The 20,190-nt window shown below is 37.5% G+C and overlaps 1 pseudogene; it reads right to left on the reverse strand.

Moving 5' to 3' along the window:
* Nucleotides 1-12,053: 12,053 nt before the first annotated feature.
* On the reverse strand, nt 12,054-14,939 carry LOC138815594 (Golgi to ER traffic protein 4 homolog pseudogene; annotated as a pseudogene).
* Nucleotides 14,940-20,190: the final 5,251 nt, after the last annotated feature.

Consider the following 20,190-nt stretch of genomic DNA (forward strand, 5'->3'; position numbering starts at 1 on the left):
TCATCCTCATTTCCCTCTGCATATTTATCTCTCTCTCTCTCTCTCTCTCTCTCTCTCTCTCTCTCTCTCTCTCTCTCTCTCTCTCACACACACACACACACACACACACACACACAATAGAGGTCTATATTTTACTATCTAATTTTGAAATGAATAACCATATACATATGATTCAGAATTTTTTGCCCTTGTTTAGGTTTGAAAGGGGTCACAATATATCCACGGTCTGGATCATTCTTGTAATCTTAGCTGCTCAGAAGGTTGGGATCTGAGGATCACAGTTTGATGCCAACCCAAGGTAATAAATCTGCAAGATGCTTATCTTCAATTAATTAGCAAGAAGTGGAGATTTGGTTTAAGTAGCAGAGTGACAGCATTAAGTAAAATAATCTAAGCAAGATTTCCAGACCCTCAGTTCAAACCTGAGTACTGGTCCACTAACATTCTAAGAGCCAAAAGTCCATGAAAGATCAAATCAAAAATATGTCAAAATATTTTTTTAACTTTTGAAGCGAAATCCAATGAGACAACATAGCTTTTGGTTTGTTGAAGATTTGGTGGGAAAACCACAAATCCAACATGTGTTTAAGTGACATAACAAAAAGCAACCAAATAAAAATTTCCCAGTAAAGATGTTTCCTTAGTATTCACTGAGAACCCTGACAAAGAGATTTTTTTCTACAGTTTTTGAAAATTAATTATTTTTCAGTAAGGGAAATAGTATAAACTTTTATTATAGGAGTCAGTGTAAGCTCCAAGAAAGTGAATGTAAAATTAAAAACACACAACATTACAACTTTCTATGCCTGTGTGAGACATTAGAAACCTGTAATCGTGTGGCCTCTAGAAAGGAGAAGGGGGATGCTCAGCATTACTGGTCATGAAAGAAATGCAAATCCAAACCACATTGGGATTCCACCTCACCCCAAGTAGAATACCCATTATCAAGAGAACAAATAATAACAGATTCTGACCTGGCTGTGGCTAAACGGGACCACTACTATAATGTTGGTGGGAATGGGTGGCAGTATGGAGGCTCCTGAAAATATTAAACATAGAACTTCCCTAAGATCCAACAATTCCACCTCTTGGCTTTCATCCAAATGATTTCAAACTGGACCACAATAAGCTAGCAGCACAACTATGTTCACTGTAGCATTGTTTACAATAGCTAAGATATGGAACCAACCCAGTTTCCCTTCAATAGATGAATGGGTCAAGAAAATGTGGTATATTTAAACAGGGGAACTTTATGCTTCTGTCAGAAAGAATGATATTGTCCCTTTCATGAGCAATTGGTAAGACATTGAAAAAAATCATATTACATGAAGTACATGAAGTAAACCTGGGCCAAAGAAACATAGGCTCTATGATTTCCTTCATTTGCAGTGATTAGTATTAGCCTAAATTCGTCCTGACATAGGATTATAATAGTTCAAGCGCTACAACCATATATATTACCAGACAAAATGATGCTAATTGAATGCCAAGATATTGAAACAGCAGGTCTTATTTTGTTTAGTTGTGAACCTTGATGTAGCCAAAGTACTGTAGCTAGTTCTTTCTTCTTACTTTATTTCATTTTTTTTCTTTTCAAATTGGTTTTATCCCTGGCAATTCCTGTTTTTGATTCTGATACACTCCATCTTATATATGTATTTATCTGATTGGGAGAAGGAAAGTGAAATAACAAAATGCTGAAAGAAATACTAAAGATGACGCATTGCAACAATGATACTCAGGGTACACTACGGCAGAGTGAACTTTACAACATTGTGGGGGGTTTGGGGGGAAAAGTGGAGGGAAGGGTTAGAGAGAGAACAACAATGGAGTGGGTAACAATTTTCAATGAGAAATACAACTTATTAATGTAAATATAACCCCTCTGTACAGTATCTTTGCAATAAATTAGATTTTTAAAAATATAAAAATTAATTTTTTTCATAAAATGTCAAGCTGATATCAATAGAACTTCTGAGTTCATGTCAAAGAGTTTTTAAAGAGTTTCAAGAAGCTAGTACTAAGTATATATAACCACAATTAAATGATAATGAGAAAAGTAGCTCTTTTTAATGTACTAAACGAATAAAGGGAAATTTCCTTTTGTTTCTATTAACTTAGAAATCCTCTTTGTCATCTGCATTGTTTCCAAGTCAAACTCAACTCTTGTCCTCATCTTTCTTTGGTATGTATAGCTTTGGCATGTAATCTGAGATATAAGCAGTATTCTTTGTTCAATTTGGTGGCCTAGCAGGGAGGCACACCTTCCTGGGCAAGAGGTTAGACTGGAGTACCCAGGACACTTGTTGTGGCTTCTCTCACACATTTGACTGAGGAAGTTACTGTGGGGAACACAGGCAGCAAAATTGGCCCTGAGAGGAAATTGAGTGGGGGGAGCCAGAATTGTTTATGTTCAGTGCGTAAACAACTCATGGAAGCTTAGGTGCATGACAAGGAATGGCCTTTATAGTGATTGGTTGGTTCTATTTCCTTCCCTCCCATGCAGTCTTTTGCTTTAAAAAGGGCATACTCCATGTTAATAAACAAGTTCGTATTTGACTTGACTCCCCACTGCGTCTGATTGTCTCCTGGGCTGAGGGAGGTTGGGGAATGGGCAAGCAGCATACTTACCTTTCTTGGGACCCTGTTGAGAATGTGACTGTTAATTAAGTGCCTCTTACTAATAAGAATTATTGATAGACATATTAAGCAACCAGCACAACTATGTTGCAGCATTATATACCATAGCTAAGATATGGAACCAGCCCAGATACCCCTTAGTAGATGAATGGATCATGTGGTATATGTACACAATGGAATTTTTGACTCCATCAGAAAGGCTGAGATTTGAGGATCACGGTTCAAAGCCAGCTCAGGTAGGAAAGTCTGTGAGACTATTATCTCCAATAAACCACTAGAAAACCGGAAGTGGCACTGTGGCTCAAGTGGTAGAGCTCTCTCCTTGAGATAAAACACACAGGGACAGCACCCAGTCCCAGAGATCAAGCCCTACAACCGCCAAAAAAAAAAAAAAAAGAATGACATTGTCCCATTTGTTAGGAAATGGAAAGACTTGGAAAAAATTATATTAGGTGAAGTAAGCCAGGCCTAAAGAAATATAGGTCCCATGGTTTCCCTTATTTGCAATAACTAGTATAGTTCTGAGACAAGCAGAAAAGATCAGATAAATTGATATTAGGTGAAATGAACCCAAGATAAGGATTCAAATGTTCTTCCTTTCTTGTGTTTGTTTCTAACATATTTATAAGATGATTTCTTTCTTGCTTTGTATATCCCATCCCCACACTATAACCTGTGCTTTCACTGTATTTGATGTTGGTATAATTTATGGAAGGGAAGGGAAAAAAAAACAAATCGTTTAATTAGGGATACAGGTGGACTCATTGCAGCAATGAGATGTACAAGTTGTTATGTCAAAATACAAACTTTACAACTTTGGCTGGGGGCGGGAGGGGGGAGATGGGAAAGAATTGGAAGGGGAAACAAAGGAGAAGGCTACAATGCTTGAAAAGAAATGTACTCATTACCTGGCCCATGTTATTGTAAACCCTCTGTACGATATTTTCACAATCAAAAAAGTTATTGGTAGAATTTGAAAACATATTTGAGTAATAAATAGTATAGAAAAATGTTAAGTTGGTTATTTTTTATCACTACATATCTTTTTGTCTAAGAATAAATCCCAGACTTACTCTAAGGTCCTAGAATAAGCAAAATGGCTTCCAGAGATCAGACCATTTCTTTCCACAGAAGATGACAGCAGCAGAAGGAAAACAGGTCCACAACCTGCAGAAGGAAGAGAGTTTTTAATGTCTCTTTAAATCTTAGGTTTCTATGCTAAAGGAGGAACCCTCAGTATAGAGGACAGGTTAAGGACCTAACAGTTCCTGTGCTGTTCTATAATAGGAAGCAGACACCAGTTTCCAATCACTCTATAGGTGACACGCCTAAGTGGTGATCTTGGCTGTGTCCTTAGAGGGTCCAGAAGAGCTCTGTCCTGGTCACTGGAGACTCGGATTGCTCTCTAAGAAAATGACATAGAGGAAAGTGGTCACAAGGCCTGAGTCTGGGTTTTGTCAGATTTAGGTGATGTGAAACATGCAATAATGCCTTCTGACTAAGAATGTGAAAATATCATCAGGTTCCAGCACACAAATTTATCATAACAAGTGTAACTTGCACCATTTCCTAATGAAAGCCAACATTAATGCCTTCTGGACAAATTCTTATCATTATTTGTTATCTAAAAAGTTATAAAATCAAGTTCATGATGAGGAAAAAGCCAAGATGAAAACCAAATTTCAGGGGCATTTACAAAAAATGTTGTTCTATACATATCAAATGTGACAAATTATTAAAATTTAATGAAGCTGCGAAGTTAAATTGATTTCTTTTGTTCTACTGTTGCAACTTTCTTTTACATTTCAACTACTTAATAAAAAGAAGGTAGGCCAACCACCATGAGTGGCTCATATCTAGCTGTAACTCTAGCTATTTAGAAGGCTGATACATGAGGAAAGTGGATTGAAGCTGTCCCAGGTAAGAAAATCTGTGAAAATTTTATCTCCAATTAACAGTTCAAAATCCAGAAGTGGAAGATTGGTTCAAGTAGTAGAGTTTCATCCTTGAGTAAAAAAGCTAAAGGTCAGCTCCTTGAATTCAAGTCCCATTACACACACACACACACACACACACACACACACACACACACACACACACACACACTCACACACACACACACACACACACACACACACACACACACAGAGACACACACACACTAACTAAAAAATAACCAGTGACCAGAAAACAGAAACAAGATAATATTTTTCTTTATTTTCTTTCATTTTTGTCATTTTTTCTTTTCTCTCTTTGGGAAGGTAAAGGGGGCATAGAAATGGATGGACAAAAGATGAACATATGCAGTAATAGTACTCAGTTGAGCCTATTGAAAGTGCACTGTGCATCTTGTTGGTGGGGAAGGAGAGTAAAACTGGAAGAGACAAATGGAAAGGGTGACATTATCCAAAAAGAAATGCACTCATGGAAGTAGAGCTGTGGCTCAAGATGAGTGCCACTCTTCAGCAAAGGGCTCAGGGACAGTGCCCAGGCCCTGGATTCAAGCCTCATGAGTAACTATTAGAAAACCAAAGACCAAAGAAATGTAGTCATTACCACACTTATATAACAAAACTCTCTACACCACAATAACAAAATATTATAAAATAAAAAATAATAATAATAAGGAAGTTAATAAAAAAAATCCAGAGAGAAAAACTGAGATAGCAAGGGAAGGGGTGACATTTCCAAAAAGAAATATACTCATACCTAACTTATATGACAATAAACTCTGTGTAAATCACCTTTATAATAACAATATAAAAGGAAAAAAATACAAAAATATAGTGCTGGAGGCATAACTCAAATGGAAGATCAGACTAATATGTGATACCAGGTTCAAACCCCATTATGAATTTCCCATTCAAAAATGGCTCTTCTCATCACTTGTACTTTCCCTACCTTATGAGCGGGGGTGCAAACTGTTAAAGAGTGAAGAATAAGTCATACATACAGGAGAAAGCTAATCTATCAGGCAGAGAACAGTACCTGTAAAGAGCAGTACTTGCTAGAACATAGGTTGACTAGAACACATGCTGATGGCATGTTTTTTGAAATAAACAAACCTCATTGAGCTTGAATACAGCCTGCACTGTATACTAGCTGGAGATTCAAAGTTAACTAGCTTCTGGACCTCAAATTCTTCATAGGTAAAGTGAGCATAACAATACTTATCTCACAGGATTATGTGAGATAATGTCATCAAACATGGAGCGGGTTGTGTCTTAGGTTTGTGTGCAACACTCAAACACTGCTGGGGGGAGTATATACTGGCATGATGTTTACCATATTACTTAACAGTAATACAACTACTATAGGCTCACACCTGTAATCCTACTTACAAAAGAGGCTGAGACCTGAGGATCTAGATTCTAAGTCAGCCTGGACAAAAAGTGGATGAGACTCATCTCCAGTGACCTCTAAAAAGGCTGGAGGTGGAGCTTTGGTTCAAGTGTTCGAGTGCTAGACTTGAGCATAAACCTCAGGAACAATGCCCAGGCCCTGAGTTCAAGCCCTAGGGCCAGCACAAACTCACACACACACATAGACACACACACACAATTTTGTATCTTCCTATTACTCCACTTAAACAATACATATCCTCTTTCAAGCCCACCAGTTGTTGTCATTGGTGTTGTTGTTGAAAGGGACGTGCTGTGTAGCTCAGGGTGTTCTTAAACTTACAATCTCCTGAGTACTGGGATTACAGGTATGACAACCATACTTGACTTGACTCAGTAACTCTACTTATAACATTTTTCTGAAAGAAATTCATTCAAATTCATGATGATAGTATGGCTTAAAGCTATTCACACTAATTTTCAAGTGTACAAAATATAAATAAAATAGATGGATATGGTACTATGCTACTACAAGGTAATTCCAGCCAATACTAAGGAAACTGACACAGGAGAATAAGGATTTGAGGTAAGCCTGGTCTACACTGTAGGACTTCTCCAAAGGAAAAAAAATGGATAAATATTAATCTACTGTGAAACATACAATATGTTAAATTTATATAATGGGACAAATGGATCATTTTAAGGGAAATAAAATCTTGGCAGAAAATTTAAATACATAAATGTTTGTGTGTGTGTATGTATATATATAAATTTAGAGAAGAAAAATTTCAAGTGGTATTATCTGCATCTGTCAGTCTACCTGTCACCCACCTACTTACTGACACATTGATTTCTATTTAGTGTTCACAAAATGCTGTTTTCTTACATAAGTACAAAAAAACTGTAAAACAAAATGTACAAAAATTGCAATATAATATTACAAAATTAGTTTAATCCCTACCATAATGATTTGGAGAAAATATGCATTAAGTTAATGGTGTGGAATACTGCTCAAGAATGGAAGTCTAAGAGAATGTAGTTTGTGTGTGTGTGTGTGTCTGTGTGTGTGTGTGTGTGTGTGTGTGTGTGTGTGTGTGTGTGTATTTGTGTGTGTGTGTTCCATAAATAATGGAGTCTGAAGTATACTTATTACTCTTGCTTAGTCTTTTTGCTCAAAGCTGACACTCTACGACTTCAGCCACATCTCCACTTCTGGATTTTGGTTTATTTGTTTTTTGTTATTGTTTTTTTGGTGGGTCATAGGGATTGAACTCAGCTTGGGCCCTATTCCTAAGCTCTTCAGCTCAAGGTGAGCACTCTACCGCTTGAGCCACAGTGCCACTTCCAGTTTTCTAGTGGTTTATTGGAGATAAGAGTCCCACAGACTTTCTTGCCCAGGCTAGCTTTGAATCGTGATCCTTAGATCTCAGTCTCCTGAGTAGCTAAGATTACAGAAGTGAGCCACTGGCACCCACCTTGGATTTTGGTTTCTTTCTTTTTTTTTTTTTTTTTTACATACAATTGAATTTTATTCGACCTTACAAAGAGAAGTTTTGATACATGTTACGTTGATGAAGCTTGAAGACATGCTAGTCACAGAAAGACAAAAACTATTTTTTTGAGGAATATATAGTTGGAGAAATATCTCAGATTATTCCTCATAGGCTGCTTTAAACCAGGATCCTCCGTTTTTGGCCTCTACAGTAGCTAGGAGGTAAAACATGAGCCACTGTGGACAGCAACTATGTTAACATTTTTGACATTTGAATGAATTTTAAAGTAAGACATATGTTACTTTTGAAAATGGCAAGAAATAGTAATTAATGGTTAACAGAATTTAAAACAATCAAAGCTCAGAATGGCAAGTAGCTGAGAAGAGGATGGAATAAATCAAAATTGCCTATGACACTTTTCAGACTGTGCACAAAAATGATTGCATTGTTGGAGCCCAAGGACATCAGATAGCTGAGCTACAGCTTGCTGTCCTACTCATGAATCTAGTTACTGCTATTCACAAGATTGTGATGTTGCTGGGTGACACACCTCAGTTTCAAGTTGGGAGCCTGAAATATTTCTGTTGATCTAGAAGGAGAAACATACCAGGAGAAGAAATGTGATTAGCAGTGCCAAATGCAAAAATTCATCCAGTCCAAGGAAGACAGAATAACTCTGTTTCTGAAAAGACTATTCTTTCATGAAGAATCTTGAGCTGAATATTGTGATCCATGTTTGTAATCTCTGAACTTGAGAGGCTGATTTAGAAGTTAGCTTGAGACCATCCTGTTTTAGGCCAACAGAAGGACACATAGAAAAACCCTATTTTAATACAACAACAACAAAAGACCAAACGATTGGGAATGTGGTTAGGTTTAGAATGCTTGCCTAGCATGCATGAAGTATTTTATTTGATTCCTCAGTATGACATAAGCAGAAAACCTGGAAGTGGTGCTGTGGCTCAATTGGTAGAATGTTAGCTTTGAGCAAAAGAAGGTCAGAGAGATTGTTCCTGCCCTGATTTCAAGCCCTAGGATAAAATAAAAGTTAAATAAAATAAATAAAATAAAAGTTAAAATAAAAGTGCAAATTGCTGTTTGTTGGAATAAATATGTTCAAGATTTCTTTATATTCACTAGAACACTGTGCTGTTGGACATTCATAATGAACTTAGAGAAAAGTAAAATAAATTAATGAAATAATATCTGGCATTGGACAGGACATAGTGAGATCTAAAACTGATTGCTGCCTATGGCCACTTGATACAACCAATGTTACAGATATATTTGCCAGATTGTCTTATTTTAAAGGTACTATCATGTTTTTTTTTTCTTTTTCGAAATAATTTTACTGCCGGGTGGTAGTGGCTCACACCTATAACTTTAGCTACAAGGAGGCTGAGAACTGAGGGTCTGTGAGACTCTTTTCTCCAACTAAAGGTTCAGAAAATGGGAAGTGTCACTGTTGCTCAAGTGGTAGAGCACTAGTCTTAAGCTGAAGAGGGACAGTGCCCAGGCCCACAGTTCAAGCCCCACAACTGACAAAAACTACTACTACTACTACTACTACTACTACTACTACTACTACTACTACTACTACTAATAATAATAATAAATGTTATTTTATGGTTACTATTAAGGTGTCATGTATAAAGGCCCAATTCATGAATTTGTTTCTTTAATAAAAGTAACACAAATCCATCTTCATTGCGAAGAGCCAGGATTTGGTCATCTGCTTTCTCGCTGATCTCTGGGTGTAAAAGCAATCTGTAATACAAAGGAAACCAAACCAATTTTGACTATAAATACTTTTTTTTCTCTGCATATCATACAAAAAACAATGCTGACAACATGAAATAAAAAATCCCAAACTTTAAAAAATTCTTCTAGACAAGTTAAAGAATTACTGAGAACCAGTATTTTAATAATAATTTCAGAGAGTTTGAACTCAAGGTCTGGGTTCTATCTCTGAAATTTATTACTCAAGGCTAGTGCTGGCATATTGAGCCACAGCGCCGCTTTTAATTTTCTCGTGGTTATTTGAAGAGAAGATTCTCACTGACTTTCATGTCAAGCCTGGCTTTGAACTAGGATCTGGAGATCTCAGCCCTCTGAATAGCTAGAATTGTGGGCATGAGCTATTGGCACCAGGCTAGACTAATTGCTTAACTCAAAGAGAGTTCGGTTAAAATTATATGTTAATCATGTTTAACTTTGTAAAATAAAGTTAACTGAAATGCCTTGTACTAGAAATAAGGAATCAAATGTGCCCACTGTGTAGGTGGGTTACAAAGTTCTTACCACATGCTACATATTTTCCTTGTTTTCTATTGTTCCAAAATTGTTTGCTTTCCAGAATCATGCCTTATCTTTCCTTGCTAGTTTCTTTAGCATATTTTATACATGCTCACAACTTCTTCAACTATCATTTACTTATGTGAAGAGCTTGCAAATATCTATGCTCAATCCAAACTCCCTATATGCACCTCTCATCCAGGTACTCAACTGCCATAAGTATTTGTGAAACAGTAATCCTGTCTTTCCATTAATGGATATTAATGTGTCAGTAAAATTTAGGAAAATAAAGGAATAATATCAATAAATATAATTGATGGTTGTAATACTAATGCTACATATTACTACAATGCTGATTATTTTCTGAGCAATTTAATATAAAGCTCAAGGAAAACAACGACTTTTAGTGCTGATATTGGGGTTTAAACTAAGGTTCTTACATTCTCACATATGCGTTTTCCCTCAATGGCAGTGTTTTACCCTTGAACCACAGATTCCTTTCCAAATTTATTTGGGGGATTATTTAGAGATAAGAAACTCATTGTCTTTCCTTCCTGGGCTGGATTAAAACCTGAATTCTCAGATATCAGCTCTCTGAGTAGCTAGAATTACCAGTGTGTGATAACAATGTCTAGTTTCAAGGAGAGGGCAAGGTACTGATTTCAAGCTCCAGAAACAGCACAAAAACAAAAACAAAAGTTATGACATGTAAATATACTGATAAACCAGAAACCCAAACAAACCAAATGTGGGTACCTAGATGGGCAAAGGACTTAGTAGCATTATTATCACTATTATCTTTTCTGGCATTTTAAATAACTGAAATTATGGGTTAAAGGCATAGCTTAGTTGGTAGAGTACTAGCTAAAGAGCAACAGCATCAAACACCAAGTACAAGTCCCAATCTCAGATTTTAAATAAACCTGAAATGTTTTTTCTTAAATGAAAAATGACTATAGGAAAACCCCTGACACCTAAATGTACGGTTCAAAGAAGAAAACTAGAAAATGTTCAGGAAGACAGAATTTTACATCTCAGTGATTACTGTACAGAAATAGATCAGATCATGTGTAACTTTATACTACATGCAGTGTGCTACATTCAGGGCTTAAAAATTGTACACATTTACACTCCTCAAAAATCACAACTTACCACGACACTGGGAATTCACATCTATAATTCTAGCCTAGTGTTTTGCTACTTAAGCCATAAACTACATTTCCAACATTTTGGGGTGCTTAATTGGAGATAAGAGTCTCACAGATTTTCTTCTGCTGGCTAGCTTTGAAACAAAATCCTCAGCTCTTTGCTTACTGAGTAGCTAGCATTTACAGCTTGAACTGATATTCTTTTACTCCTCTATTCTCTTCAATGCTCCTCTATGGATATTTAAGATTGTTAAGTTGTTTAAAAACCCTACTTTTGAACACAGCTGAGAAAATCAATGAAAATAAAAGCTGTGTCTGAATAGATCGATAAATGGATATATATTTTAAAAATTGATCAAAATACATAATAACAAAGCAGAGAAGAAACCAGTTGCCAATAACAAGAACAAATGAGTACTTTATCAGAAATTCTACAGTTGTAAAATTAAAAACTGCAGTAAAAAACAACTTCAGATTATTTATTCAAAGGTGAAACCTATCAACCCTACTTAAGGAAGAAAGAGAAAAACAAATGGAATTGACAAATATTTTGTTAATTTACATTTAAATGCATTCCAATCAAGAAAACTCTAGGCACAGATGAATTTATTATTGATTTTCCTAAAACTTTGAAGAGATCATTTTGATTCTACAATAATACTTCCTTAAAAAGTGAAGAAATAGTAGTTGCCCTCTTAAAAGGTTCTTTTAAAAAATACCTGGCTGAATTTTGTCTGGAATTATATCCATGTACTGAGCAATTAAGAATTGTTTCAGGACATTGAGTCTTCTAACCATTAAGTACTTGATTCTTCGTTTACTTAGTCCTTTTTTTTGTATAAATATTGAAAGGTTTTATAAAATCCGTTTGGAAGGACTTTTCTCAAAGCAGAATGACAAATTGTAAGCATCTCAGGAAATAGAGCAGTGAGTATGAAAGCCATGAACAAATTAGCATGTCTTTAAAGAAGTTTTAATACATAGAGCATAAGTAAGAAAGAAAATTTTAGATGATAGACTAACTAAGGGAGGCCAAAAGGTGGGTGAGTGCCTCCATAGGAAGATGAAAGCTTGGGTTGAACCCTGAGGGAGAACTGTCTTATACTGTTCTGTCCTGTCAAGGTACTTGTCATGTATCAGGTGCCTGCCCAGGGAGGCTGGCACTGCTTGCACAGCACCATGAATGTGGTCAGCTTGCCGTCATCCATGGTCAGCAGCAAAAACCAGATGAAGTGGAGCAGGGATTGGACAGAGGGCAGCCGTGCTTGATGGATGGTGCTTCTTTGCACACATGATGAAGACCACAACCTGCTTTTGTTTTTCCAATAGAGAAACTGCAGCACTGCCTGGGCCACGAGCATGTCCACTTGCCTTGGAAGCTGTGGGCCGTGGAGTCCTCCACCAGCATGTTGGCACATCCCACCGCTGTCTATGGAGTTTAAGAAGTAATATCAAGATTCCCAGTAGTTCTCTCTTTCCACAGGGTCAGTGCCCAAAATGGATGGAGCCAGGGGTGGCCTTGTTTCCAGGAAACCCAACTGGAACACTTCAGGGCTCTGGAGTCCATCTAAATTAACATCCTAGCCAGACACTACATCGACTTATGCCTTCTTCGGGGACTAAAACACCACCATAATCAGTGCTTCTGTGCTGTTTTGCTGGCCATGAGGGAAGAACAGCAGTATGCTACTGAGAACATGAGCTCTTGGGCCTCAGAGGGCTTGCTCTGGGATATGTACCTGAAGAAGAGGGTCCAGTACTTCAGGTGTGCCCCATACTGGCTGCATTTCTCCATGCAGCTTTCTTTGCAGGTGATTGTGGGCTTCATTTTAGGAGACTGCCTGCTCCAACATCGCTGCTGCCAATGTGGCCCAAATACTATAACCTTTAGAAAGACTAGGTCAAAGCCTCAGTATATTAATACCAGGAATTGGTACATCAAAGAGCAGGGTATGGAAAGGATAGACAAATGAAGGGAGGATGGGCAGAATGTAGTCAAGCTTATTGGGAAAGAGTGATGATACAGAAGATACTGTATGAAAGGCAATGTACTCATCTGACTCATGCAATTGAAATCCCTCTACAAAACCTCTTTATAATCACTATAAACTAAATTAATTTTCTTAAAAGGAATTCATTGCATATACTACAAAACTAAGAAAAATAAGGGAACTTGTGTGTCAGAGGGGGGTGTGAATATTGTAGGGGTGGGATGGATCAATATGAACTGTATTCATAAACTGCTTTGTTACATGGCACCTCCTTTGTACAATTACTTGAAGATAATAGACAAATAAGAATAATAAAGGAAAGAAGTAAGATAAGGTGAGTACAGGAGAAAGAAATGGTTGATATATACTTCTTATATAGAACAGGAATTCCTATTAGGAATTCCCTGTAGAAGAACTCTACTTTTTTTTTGTAATATTTCAGAATAAGATGAGATTCATAAAGCAGGGTTCATTATAATTTGTCAAAAATAATTTAAAAAGTTTTTAATAACCCAAGAAAAGTAAATTCCTATATTATCTACATGAATACATTTAATTTATGATCATGGTTTGACAGAAAAATCCATGGAAATGTTTTATTTATTTATCTTTTGGTCGGATATGGGGCTTGAACTCTGGGCCTGGGCACTACCCATCAACTCTTCAGCTCAAGGCAAGCACTCTACCACTTGAGCCACAATGCCATTTCTCGTTTTCTGGTGATTAATTGGAAATAAGCGTCTCATGGACTTGTCTTCCTGTGCTGGCTTTGTAGCCAAATCCTCAGATCTCAGCAAATTGAGTATCTAGTATTCCAGGGGAGGGCTACCGATGCCTCGCTAAAAATTTTAATTTCAATTAACCAGCAGAAATCCAGAACTTGAAGCTTTGCTTAAAAGGTGGAATGCAGGCAGAAAGTGAAAAGCAAATACTAGCAGAGAGGCAGGCAGAGAATGAGAGAGGAAGAGAGGGAGGGAGAGAAAAATAAAGGGAGGGTAAGAGTAAGGGAGGGAGAGGGAAAATGTAAAAACAGGGGGAAACAAAACAATGAGAAGAGACAGGCAAAAGCGGGTAATGAATGTGAATAATATTAAAATATGTAGTATGAAAATATGAAAATATAATGGAGCCCAATATTTTGTGAAATAATAAGATAATATGTCTAATAGAAATTTAAGTTTGAAAGCAAATATAAGGTTTATTTAGATAGTGATGAGGATGGAGATTAGTTGCTGGGGAAGGTATTACTTACATAGTATTCTAAGGCCCCATCCACAATCCCTGAAGATGCTCCTAGCCTAGGCAGGCCAATGAAGTGGCCACTGCCATTTTTTACATCAGAAAAAGAAGTGCCATTCTGAGAACCAGAGGATTATATTGGCCAGCCATCTGTGGCTCAAGCTTGTGATCCTAATTACTCAGGAGACTGAGATGTGAAGATCCAAGTCAGGACAAGCAGGAAAATCCCTGAGACACTAATCTCAAGTTAAACACCACAAATAGGAAATGGAGCTGTGCTTCAAGTACAAAGGCTCCAGGACAGCAGTCAGGCTCTGAATTCACCCTCAGGTTCAGAAAACACACACACACACACACACACACACACACACACACACACACACACACACACACACACACACACACACACACACACACAGAGAGAGAGCTAATTATATATTAGAAAACAGTCATATATCAACATTTAATCCTCACAAATATTAACTTCCACTGAATTTCACATTCTCTTAAAAGGGACTATCTTCTTGGCAGAATGTCCTTCATTTTTAAAAAGAATTTATAGCCAAGGAGTTCCGGGAAGATGGTGGAGGAGAAGCTGGAGGCAAAACAAGCTCTCACATAGAAAGCAGATTTAGTGTTCCAGTGAACAGTCTTAAGCCAGAGAATCACTCCAAGTGTGCCATCACATACAGAGAGTTAGGCCAGAGAGGGAAAATCCAGGCAAGCAGAAAGATCTGAGCACTTGCCAGCAGCCGCTACCGCGGCTGCAGCAGCAACAGCTGTAGCCGCCATTCCTGCAACACACAGAGTTCAGGACGAAGGAGCCAGACATTGCATGCGGGCGGATTCTACTCAACAAGGAGCAGACATCTTCATCCTGCAGGTCGCAGACCAGAGACGACCCAGGAACCAAGACTTGGCGTGAGTAGAAGCCTGACATCCTCACTCCTTCTCAGGGAGCAGAGGAGGGAAGGCCACCTCTTCCCCCCCACTACCAGAGATCTCCATCTTTGATGCTGACAAACACCCGGCTGAGCTGCTAGCTCTAACTCAGGCCTTGGGAGAAAACCAGAGTCATTTAGCAGGTCACAGAAACAAACCTGACCTGCCAGACTCAGCTCCACCCAGGGAAAAGTCACCCAGCTCAGGACCTTCAGCCCCAGGAGTGGCTTTCCTCACTGTGTAAACAGAGCCAGAGGCTGCCCCTCCCTTTAATAGCCTTGACAATCAATTGAAATTCAGTAAACATAAACTCTGAGAATGGCTCCAGGCTAGGCTCTGTGAGTTTCTCACAAGCTAGCCCACCAGGGAAAAGCTACTCTTTGCTGAAAGGCCTAAACTCTACCCAGAATCTAGCCTCATCAGAGCATCTCCAAACTTGAGGAAACAGCCATCTCCCTCTTTTGTTACTCAAAGCAGATCTCCCTCCCATTGAACTAACCTGGGAAGAGGATCACAAAATCTTGGGTAAAGCAGAAATTTTTTTCTGCTTGCTCAAAGAAACTGACTTAAGAAACCAGCCAACCCACAGGAAAATCAACCACAAGCAGACCAGAGATTCCAACAAGAGGCTGGTTACAGACACAAGGGACATACATGATCTTCCCACCCCTCCCAAAAAAATCAAAGAACATTTTTTTTGTAACTTTTATAAAAAATTTTTTTCTAAAACATTTTTAAAAATTTTTACCTTTTGGACAATGTCTCCTAGTAACTTTTTTTCTTCCTCTTATAATTTTTATTTTAGGGTATATGTGTGTGTGTGTGCATTTTTCTTTCTTTTTTTTTTCTTTTTTAAAAATTTTTATTTTGGGGGACTAGGAAGGTGGCTCAGTGGTAGAGCGCTTACCTTTCATGCCCGAGGCCCTGGGTTCAATTCCTCAGCACCAGATAAACAAAAAGGAAAGAGCCAGAAGTGGCGCTGTGGCTAAAGTGGTAGACCATTAGCCTTGAGCTGAAGAGCTGAGGGACAGTATTCAGGCCCCACGACCGGACCCCCCAAAAAAAATATATTTTTTTTTTTAGCTCTACTGAACTTTTGATTTTTTTCTTCCTTTCTCATTCTTTGCACATTTTCTTCTCTTTGGTTCTTCTTTGTGTGACATAATTGCTGTTCTGCACACCCTCAATTGTACTCCTAGTCGATTATTAGTCCTTATCCCCCGTTGTGTACACACTTAATCCAGAAATTTATTACTCAATTCAAAACCTCTTTAACTTAATTTCTTTAATAGCAGTACTACCTCTTTATACCTATACAATATTTTAAGTATTTTTAAGTTTTTGATGTCTGCTTTATAGGCCTTTCTTTCATTATATCTACGTTCTTCTCTGAATATTTTGTTTTCATTTTGCATAATTTTTAAGCATTGCACTTTTTATTTTTTAATTTTTGCTTTTCTATTTTTTTCTTTCTTTCTTCTCTTTCTCGTTCTTCTTTTCTCTCTCTCTCTACTATCATCCTATCCAACCTATTTCCCGCTTTGAGATTAAGACTTAGTTACATTAACTCTCCCTGTGCATTCCCACATCCCTCTATTCCTATTTTTACCCACATCTTTCCCTAAATCTAATAATTTCTAGTTTGCCAAATTCGTCTTTGTGGTTCGTAGCCCATTAAAATATAGTTGTTTGATATTGAATAGATATATATGTTGAACTAGATTGTATCTGCAGACTTTTGACTGTGCAACTACAGACTTTGGTTGGTATTTGCCTTAAGATAGTGTTCTAGCACAAAACTGGTGTTATTTTCATCCCAAAAAGGCAGAGTAAGCCGGAAAAACACAAGAAAAATGGCAAGTCAAGGAATCTCAACTCCCATTCATGATAATCAGGGGACAGAACAGATAATGAATTATCCAGCGGAGAGTTCCCAAATACCTCTACAAACACTGCTGGCAAACATGGTAAATGAAAAGATTGAAAATTTCAAAAACACTCTGTATGAGCATGATAGGGAGAGAGAGGAGGCAAACTAAAGTTAATACAGGAAAAAACTGAAAATCTAAAAATGACTCTTTATGAGTATGATAGGGAGAAAGAGGAGGCAAACTAAAGGTTAATACAGGAATATCATGAGCGTGAGGAAGCTACTCAAAAGCTGATACAGGAATTGCCTGAGCAACTTGAGAACACTCAAAGAGAAAGTCAGAAATGACGAGAGCAGGCTGAGAACACTCAAAGAGAACAACAGGAATAGCACAAATGGGAGGAAGCTAATCAAAGAGTAATACAGGAGTTGACAGAGCAGGATGAGAATACACAAATATCACTAAGGACATTCATGGAATCCATTAACAAAGAGCTGATGGAAGTCAGGGAGACCACAAATGGAATTCTGAATGGACCCGGACAGAAGGAATGGGAGTCCAAGGAAACCATAACCAATCAATTAAGTGATTTGAGATGAACATTGAACACCAAATTAAGGAAGTAAAGAAGTTCATACAAGATCTAAAACAAAGCTTCAACAAAGAATTTGAAGCCATCAAAGCTGACCAATTAGAAGAAAAAGAAATAAAAAAAAAACAAAGTAGAAAGTCTTGACAGCAGGTTAGAACATGCAGAGGATAGAATCTCGAAGATTGAAGACAGCCTAGATATTATAGAGCAAGAACATACAACCATCCAAGACAAGTCCAAGAATTATGATAGATCTATTCAACACTTGGTAGAAACCATCAGAAGGCCTAATCTACAGATAATGGGTGTAGAGGAGCACCTAGAAACAGAAGTTAATGGTCTAGGAAATTTTTTTTACAGGATCCTAGCAGAGAACTTTCCAAACATGAAAAAAGTTAGACCTATTCAGATACAAGAAGCTTTTAGAACTTCAAATAGACCATACCAGAATAAGACATCCCACCGTCACATTATAATCCACACAGGATCAATTCAGACCAAGAAAAAGATGTTAAAGCTGTCAAGGAGAAAAGATCAATCGTGTATAAGGTGAAACCAATTAGATTCAACTCAGATTTCTCAGCAGAGACAATCAATGCAAGGAGAGCCTGGAATGATGTATGCCATGCCCTAAAAACAAACAACTATCAACCAAGAATACTGTACCCAGCTAAACTCTCCTTCATAACTGAAGGACAAATAAAAACTTTCCATAGAATAGAAAAATCGAAACAATATATCTCCATTAAACCAGCCCTACAAAAGATTCTTAAAGATGTCCTACACATAGAAAACCAACAAGACCACAATAAATGCCAGGAAACTACACCCAAACTGAGAATCCAAGAACCATAGGAAGAACACAGTAGCTGCAGCCACCAAGAAGGTGGATTAAATGGCAGGAATACCCAAATAGTTCTCAGTCTTATCTCTCAACATTAACCGTCTTAACTCTCCAATTAATCGATATAGAGTGTCTAGTTGGCTTAAAAAGCAAGCTCCTTCTATCTGCTGCCTTCAGGAGTCACATCTTGCCCATAAAATTAAACAGATTTTCAATGATAAAGGCAGAAACAAAATCTACCAAGCAAACGGTCCCCATAAACTAGCAGGAGTTGCAATCCTAATATCAAATAAAATAGACTTCAAATTAAAATTCGTGAGAAGAGATAAAGAGGGTCGCTACATACTAATTAATGGATCTCTCCTGCAGGAAGATATTACAATTCTAAATATCTATTTGCCAAACAATGGAGCACCCAAATTTATCCAGGAAACACTATTTGCCCTCAAATCCCACATAGATCCAAAGACATTAATTGTTGGGGATTTTAACATACCACTTTCCCCACCAGATAGATCAAGTCAGCAAAAACTCAACAGAGAAACTCCAGATCTAAACAGCTGCATAGATCAACTAGATTTAATAGACATCTACTGAATATTTCCCAGCAACATCAGAATACACGTTTTTCTCCACAGCACATGGAACATATTCTAAATTAGACCCCATTTTAGGTCACAAAGCAAACTTGTCCAAATTCAGAAACATTGAACTTATACCCTGCATTCTCTCAGACCACAAGGGAATAAAATTAGAATTCCACACCAAAAGCCACCAAAGAAAGTCTGGTAACACATGGAGGCTGAACACCACAATGCTGAATCACGAGTGGGTCATGGAATAGATTAGAAAGGAAATTCAGATGTTCATGCTATTCAACAGAAATGAACACACAAATTACCAGCTCCCCTGGAACACAGCAAAGGCAGTACTCAGGGGCAAGTTTATAGCTCTGAGTTCCTACATAAACAAACTGGAGAGATCTGAAACCAACAATTTAATGAGACATCTGAACCTCCTTGAAAAAGAGCAGCAAGGTAAACCCCAATCCAGTAGACGGAAAGAAATAATTAAAATTAAATCAGAATTAAATGAATTAGAATCCAGAAAAAAAACTATAGAAAGAATCAACAAAACAAAGAATTCGTTCTTCAAAAAAAATCAACAAAATTGACAGACCCTTAGCAAATCTTATCAGAAAAAGAACACACCCAAATAAATAAGCTCAGAGATGAGAATGGAATCATCATCACAGAAACAACCAAGATTCAGGACATTATAAGAAATAATTCTCAAAACCTTATGTTAATAATTTTGAGAACTTGGCATAAATGGAACTTTTTCCAGGAAATATTGTCATGCCAAAACTAAATCAAGATGAGTTAAACCATCTTAACAGGCCCATTTCCAGCATTGAAATAGAAACAGCAATAAGAGACCTCCCATCTAAGAAAAGCCCAGGATCAGATGGTTTTACAGCAGAATTCTATAAGGCCTTCAAAGCAGAGCTCATACCAATACTCCTCCAACTCTTCAATGAAATTAAAAGAGAAAGTTCACCGAACACATTCTATGAAGCCATCATAACCCTTATCCCAACACCAGGCAGGGATCCATCAAAGAAATAGAACAACAGACGCATTTCTTTGATGAACATTGATGCAAAACTTATTCATCCAAAAAAATCATACACCACTGTGAAGACTCAGGGTCTATGTTGTGGGGCAGAGTGATGCAGGCTCCAGCCTCAGGACTGTGTTTGGTATTAGGAAAGCTCGTGGCATAAAGGGCTAG

Source organism: Dipodomys merriami, unplaced genomic scaffold (assembly GCF_024711535.1).
Source record: "Dipodomys merriami isolate MVZ:Mamm:240054 unplaced genomic scaffold, mDipMer1.0.p SCAF_653, whole genome shotgun sequence".
NCBI classification, from domain to species: domain Eukaryota; kingdom Metazoa; phylum Chordata; class Mammalia; order Rodentia; family Heteromyidae; genus Dipodomys; species Dipodomys merriami.